The 7698-nt window shown below is 30.5% G+C and overlaps 1 long non-coding RNA gene across 1 annotated transcript; it reads left to right on the top strand.

The window, feature by feature from the left end:
- Positions 1-5856: 5856 nt before the first annotated feature.
- On the top strand, positions 5857-7312 carry LOC139904961 (uncharacterized). Its single transcript, XR_011779324.1, has 2 exons — positions 5857-6987; positions 7058-7312. It is a non-coding gene; the product is annotated as an uncharacterized lncRNA (long non-coding RNA).
- The last annotated feature ends 386 nt before the right edge of the window (positions 7313-7698 follow it).

Genomic DNA, 7698 nt, shown 5'->3' with positions numbered 1-7698 from the left:
TCTATGCTAAAAAAAATTAAATCAAATAAAAAAAAGTTGATATTGCAAATTATATAATAATACTTTATTTATTTTTCGCAACACCTTCAACAAGGAAGAGGGACATTCCACAGCTTACATACATGCTAAATGAAAAAAACAACCTGTTTTTGTATAGGATAATTGAATTTTAATTTAATGAAATGAATTTAAAAAAATAATAGTAACAGGACACGGGAGGGGAATAAGTTTTCCTAAGGACTTAAAATTTGGATGAAATATTGGAAAACTTTTTATTTAGACCTTATACGTAGAAAAATTTTTATCTTCAATTTTTGTGTTACTGAGGTAATGCCGTTTTAACGTTTTATGCAACTGTTTAGTTAAGTTAACATTTTTTATTTTACTTTTCAAAAAGGTTCGAGGTTCATATTCAAAGGATTTAAATTAGAATGGAATGAATGAGTTCCCAGTGCTATTTGATATTATTAATAAAACTTTAATGGTTAGCTCATTCCTGAACTAGGTCAATGTTAGATCTCTTTTGGTTAGTGACATATGAATTTCAGTATCAATGCAAATGTTGAGAGAACATTCTATTATTTGACATCTAGGGATCTAAAAAGAAAAGGGGAAACTCAGTTACAGATATTGACGAGCGGAAAATAATGTAGCGAATACGTCTTTTAAAAAATGTATTTGGCTTTACCTATGGACTTTGTGGTTAAATCTTACTTCAATTTTATCCATCTCATAGAAATCATGATTGATTAAAGGGTCATAATTTTTAAATATAAATTATATATTCTATAATAAATTAGTTTTTTTTTATGTTTTACCTCTCCTTACTCAATCTGCATTTGTTTGTCTACGACTTGGTCAAATGCAGTTAAGCTCATGCCGATATTTATGTTTTTTGTATATATTTTTAGTAATATATCATGACGATTGGTTTATCATCTTCCCAACATATTTGTCTACTATTTTGTAGAAATATTTTGAAAATTCAAACATAGACTCATCCAAGAAATAGTTAAGCTCACTAAAAAAGCTGTTCAATATCCACCTTCAAGACAATTCAATTTTATTTTCATTCTTAACTATTCTTAACTTATTAGAGAATATCTTTCATTAGAATGAGAATATAATCTTTATATATATATATACTATTGTTTGTATGCGTCTTTAATGAGCCAGGCGTTTCAAAAAACAACTACACGAATAAGGAAATTTTCCAAATTTATTAGAGGTCAAAAAAGCTTCTGGCCAAAAAAGAAATCGGTGAAAATTACAATTTTGTTTTTTTCAGGTGGAAAAAAATGGATTTTCAAGGAATTATTGGATTTGTAGATAAAATGAATTTTGTTGAAATTCGTCTGGAAATTTGTTTGCATATAAATTTGACGCATAAAAATTGATGTTTACCTAAAATATCTGTTATTTTCTCAATAGTTTTTCCACTTTTTTCATCAAACGTCAATTTTTCAGAAAAAACCCCACAAAACAATGCATATTTAACAAAAACTTGAAGACTCAATGGGTACACTAAATTATTTTTACTTTTAGGAACATTTAATTACATAATTTTTGCAATATTTGCAAAAATGAACCAGTTTCTTCTATTCTTAATACGTTCTAGTACTGAGAGTCCGAAAGACTGAGAGAACTGGTCCTAAGACTGGAAGGAATGAATAAGGACTGACCCAAGACTAAATCTATGTATACCTATTAATTGATAAATAGACGCAAATTATAATCATTTCAAATAAGTTTCCTTTCGAAACAATTCTCATTTCCTATTTCATAAAAGCTTTCTCTTTCAAATTGATTTAAATGATATTCAAATTTCTATATATTTTTGAATTACCCATGAGAAAACGTGTTCGGAAAATGTAATTTAAATTCAATTTACTTAAAGTGAAAAAATTGACATAAATGTGTATGTGAATAAATCAATAAAATTGATTGATAGGTAACTCTTAATCCTGCTTATTCAATCTAGATAATATTTAAAAAAGGGTTGGAGTAAATTTATGAAGATATAATTAGAACTTTTGAGAAGCTTATCTTTACTTTGTGTGTAATAACATACAATTTAATTTTATATATTCAGTTTATGAAAAGATTTATAGTAATAAGAAAAATGGTCTTAAATATTATACTTATTTATAGGCATAAGAAGTTGGCAGAATGCATAAATTGAATACTAAAATACTGTAAAATGATTTACAAAAACTTTTATGTTCTCACTCTATTTAAATAATTCCTATTTCTAAACCTGTTACCTATATTGTATCCTGCAACCTTTCCTCTGTAAGAAAAATAATGTTCTTTTATAATTATTCCCCACCATGCAATTATTATTCAATAATAGTTCACAGTTTAACAAAAGACCTTAATTTAATTCAATTAGTAAACGTTCAGAACTATAATTGGAGGAAAAGAAACGAAAACATCCACAGCTGACAACAGTAACAGGGGACTCTGTTTTGATGATTAAATCTCAAACTTTGACGTCTTGGCCTACTTCTGAATTGGACTTAAAAACCGTCCTATAAAACCACCTCTGAAGAATGGCTTCATCATAAACATCAACCAATCAAGTCATCATTAGTTATGTCCAAATAATCCATAAAAATGGAGTAAAATATACAAATAAAAAACACAAAATTCCAAATAAAAATGGTAAAAAAGGCCAAATAAGTCTAGTAAAATAGGACACATCTTTCTGGTTGAAAACAAAAATCTAATTTTTTAATCTAGCAGGTCCTTGTTCTATTGAACTATCATTTGGTGCGGCTAGGCATCGTCTTGTTAGAGTACTTCTCCCAAGAAGTCTTTGAACTCCTTGTTATTGATCTTAGCAAAGGATATATTAGCAGAAACAAAGGCCTTCACTAATTCAGTATTGAAGACACTATCGCTGTTATCGTTGGAGGGGATGTCGTTTACCACCTATGTGTAGCTTTGTCTCGCTTGTTGTTTAAATTTACATTCTTTTAGTGCCTGGCTCACTGTCCATGCTGTTTTAGGACACACTTGTTGTTGGTTTTAGCCCTAAAGTTGCATAGCAAATACTTTGTTTCAGTCACATTAGTCCAGATCTTGGTGCCGCCGACCTCCTGAATCAGCATTGAGGGTTCCACTATCTTAGGCATGGTCAATTTAAAAAGATAATCTCTCACTTCATATGAATTTAAATCTTTTGAAACGAATTACAAGTGGATGCACGTTTATATTTATAGAGAAAAATTGTAAAAATCTAAATAGCTTTGGTGACATGGTGGTTATAATATTTTTTTTGAATATCGGAGTACTTATCCCTTTATAATTCATGGCGCCAATGCAGTCATCTTTTCCTCTTCTTCTCTTCCTCCTACAATACTCACACAGTCCTCTTTTTATTATAATAACTGACCATTTTTTTACCAAAAAAAAAAAATGGTAGGAAAAATGCAAATAAAGGTCGAAAATGCATAAAATTCAAATAAAGGTTGAAAATGTAAATGAGATCCCAAAATACTTATATGCATAATTTGGACATCAATAGTGAATTATAATCCTCTTGAATGAAAGATACTTAAAGTTTTGTTGAAGAGACTAAGCTACTATACCACAATATAACGAAAATGATTTGGGACTTTTTTAGGAAAAATAATAGGGATGGGACGTGGAATCGAACCGATTTTAAGTCTCATATTAAAACCGATACACCCTGAATAATTTTGTTAATTTATAGTTTTTTACATTTAGTGCTCATAGGAAGTATGTATTTCAGTGAATTTAATTAATAATGGATAAATAATTAGCATAAATTGGCTTATGTTCGAAATCCCATAAGGTTTTAAATATATATAAAAGTTTTTTGAGGAAATTAAGAACTTTCTCTCAAGACGTGAAATAAATTAAATGATTAATTCATTTGACATACAAGTCAGGCTCCACGCACTGCTTTGAATGTAACTGGAAACTTAATAACTTTATGGTGTCTAAGTGATACATTATTGCTTATTAATTTCAAATTTCTTTGTTAATTGTCTCCCTGAGTTATTCTGGTAAGCAGGCTCATCCAAGTTCGGGAATCAATTTATATGAAATCTTAAAGGCAATTCCGTTTTGTTGCGGCGACTTTGAACTTCCTTCAAATGAAGACCTGGTTCACGTGTCACTTGACTTAAATTTAAGTAAAGCTTAATGTTAAGCCTACTTTGATGCAGTGACGTCATAATTTCTTTGTTTAAATTTAAGTTAAATCGTTTCTTTTTTTTATATTATATATAAGAGCAATGCCCCTTAAATAAATACTCTAGATCTGGGTTATTTTATAATTAGTAAGTTTATCACAATTTTCACAGTTGATACCTAGGACTTCATAATCATGAATAAAAGGACTATGCAATTTTCTTTTCTCTCGCGAGAGGCGTACATGAACCAGCATACACGTACGTAACTATAGAAATTTATTTTCCCTCCTTTTTTTCTTTTTTTCTCTCCTCTTATTGTTCACTGCAGTTTTAAGAGTTATATTTGTGAATCGGCTTCCTCCCCGTGATGCTTGAACAATGCCTGATCGCTGTATTGCCCGTTCTTGCACTTCGGGCAACCCCAATTATGAAAAACCTGAGAAGGTCTAACTTTTCACAGGTAACAAACTTCTGAAAATTATCATTTATTTTAAGTATCAACGCGCTCATTACAGATTTCCTCATGATCCAAATGTGAGAAAAAATTGGATTAAAGCAATCGAAAAAGTGAGAAAAAATTAGAAACATCCATCGAATTTAAAAAAGTCGCCGTTAATTTGCTCACTTTATTTTCATTCAAATTGTTTCCATCACCGAGAGTTGCGATTCGTTGACCCTGAGGAAGAAGAAAAGGGAGTCTCAAGTTCTTCAACGGCTGAGAGGGTCAATTCCTAATGTATTCCCAAATGCACATTTCTACCTAAACGAACCTCTTCCTGCAACTCGAGTAATAAATAGTCTCTCTCAAAATAGAAATGAAACTCTTCAACTTAGGTATGAGCTTCAGGCGGAGTGTTATTTTAATGATGTCAAATGTGACCCCCTTTTTGACCTTAAAAAGAAATTAGGTGAGATCCATTTTAATGAAAAAAGAGTTTAGTATGCCATTTTTATGTTAATTACAGATGAGACAGAACTTGTCGATGGATTTAACGTTCTGATGAGAAAATGCTCAGAAGAAATCATCATATTCAAGATGTCCAACAATAATGATAAAGGCCCTCAAATCTTGAGTTGCTTACTTATTAAGAAAGACTTGCAATATGAAGTTTTTTATAATTATTCTTACTATCTCTTGAAAGTAAATTCCATTCATGTCAGGGAGTTAATTATTTTCCTCAAAAGAAAACAGCAAAATATATCAGATATCACCCAAAATGGTTTGATGACATCTGCTCAAACTTTGCTGGAGAAGGCTGATATTTGCAGCTTGGAAATTATTGGAAAGAAAAAAGTAAACTTCGCATGTGAGCAAATCCTTAACACTTTATCTATAAAAATAAAAAACCAGTACACATCAAGGACATTATCTATTACAACTTCCTTAAAAACTTCAAGCTCTGGTGCGTATAGATTTCTTCGAAAGGAAAATTTGTTGACGTTACCCCATCCTAAGCACATCAGTAAAATGACAAAAACAATGAATGTGTCTACAGGTTTCACAGAAGTTACAAGAGCTTACCTATCCAAAAGAATTGACTCTATCTAGTAGAGAAAAGATTTGTATGCTCATAACCGATGAAGTTTATACTGCAAAGCGAGTACAATTTCACTGTAGGAAGCTGGGTGGACTTGAAAATGATTAAGTGATTAATACCTGTAGTGTGTTCGTGCTTTCTACTGTTGGTGGATCATATGAGGATACAATTCAAATAAAACCATCTCATATACAGTCATTCAGATATTACTAAATATTTGAACTTTTGGACTAAAGAAGTCACCAAATTGGGATTTGAAGTAATAAGTTTTGGAGCAGACAATCACGCTTCGAATAGACGGGCTATTAAGCAAGACTTGTAACAAGGAGAGTTCAAACGGTCGATTTCAAATCCAGCTGATCCAGAAAAACCATTTTCCCCTATGTTTGATGGATCTCAAATTTATAAATGTATAAGAAACAATTTGAAAAAAGAAACCATTTTTGAATGTCCAGGTTTCGATGGCGAACAAATCGGCTCTCCAATTGGATTCATATTTTGGAACTGTATCGGATCGATTCTCTAAAAAATCCGAAGACGGCACAACGTTTGAATGAAAATGCTCTCAATCCAACATTAAATGAAAAAAACAAATGTGAAACTTTGTGACATCATATTTCATGACAGTAAAATAAGTGGCATACAGTAATATTATGAAAAATGACATCATGAATTTAAATCTACTCTTAATCTTTTAAAAATCATAAGGAATTGGTGGAATATTATAAATGTTAGGAGTTCCAGATCTGGAAAACGCCACAAAGACTGGACTCGAGACCCTTTCACATCAACAGACTATGAACAACTCAAATTTCTCAGAAAATTTGTGTCATGGATTCAATTCTAGTTTGAGGAGTCAAAGAAAAAAAAAATTATAAATTCTTTGACTAAAGAAACATTTGAGACAATCTATCAAGCTTCCTCATCTTTGGATTCTGCTGCTTGCTACTTACTAGAGAAAAAGGGGTTTGAATTTGTTTTGTCCGGGAAATTCCTGAGTGATTGTATTGAGTGGCGATTTGGAGAATATAGAAGCATGAGTGGCTGCAATTACTATATTACAATCCGACAGTTACTTCAATCAGAAAGGCCATTGTGAAGTACACTTCGTTGTTTGAAAGATGCTATAAAGATAGATGAGTCAAAATGTATGGAAGATATTGCTCTTTTTCTTGAATATTTGGATGACATGGTAATTCCTGTTACAATCAAAGACGAATCTAAAAAAAATATATTTCATTCTTTATTGCCGGATTCATTTGTTATTCGCTTTCTAAAACTGTGAGGTGTATATATACTATCGGTATTCTACTATAGGTGTATATTTATAATAAATGTTATCTTCTACTTATTTAGGTACGTTTATTTTTGTTATGACGGCTCTTGTACGACTCCTCTTTACATGATACACAGTATCGTAAGTAAATTTTTTTTCCATGACACTTTGCCAAATTATTACATTCCCGAACGGGTACTTTTTTAGATATATATTTTATGATGATTCATGGAGCAATACTATGTACTTAAGACTTAATTTAGCTGTGTTTGGTTCTTTTTTTAGATAATATATATGACTAAACTACGTATTATAGGGATTGATATGGACAATTAGTCATAACACGTAAATTTATTTCATACGGATAAAAGAGTAACAACTGTATCAGTATTATTCAATTCATAAAACAGAAATAAAATACTGAGCAATATATAATAAATTATAATATTTATTTGACAATTTTCATCCTATCTTGCAAAAATAGTATTTTTATGTACTTAAATCCGGTCATAATTCAATAAATAATCAAAAAATCTAACTCATTGCAATAATTCGCATAATCATGAATTACTGTAGTAATTCATAACCTTTTGTTAATAAGTAAGTCGAAAAATATCAAACGTCGAAATGAGCCGGATACCGTATAAATTATTTATCATAAAACAAATTTTATCCGAATGTCATTAATTCAGTGCGCTTTAAAAAAAATATAAAAGATACA

This window comes from Lepeophtheirus salmonis, chromosome 3, assembly GCF_016086655.4.
Source record: "Lepeophtheirus salmonis chromosome 3, UVic_Lsal_1.4, whole genome shotgun sequence".
Lineage (NCBI taxonomy): Eukaryota > Metazoa > Arthropoda > Copepoda > Siphonostomatoida > Caligidae > Lepeophtheirus > Lepeophtheirus salmonis.
This window is presented reverse-complemented; position numbering and strand designations above follow the sequence as displayed.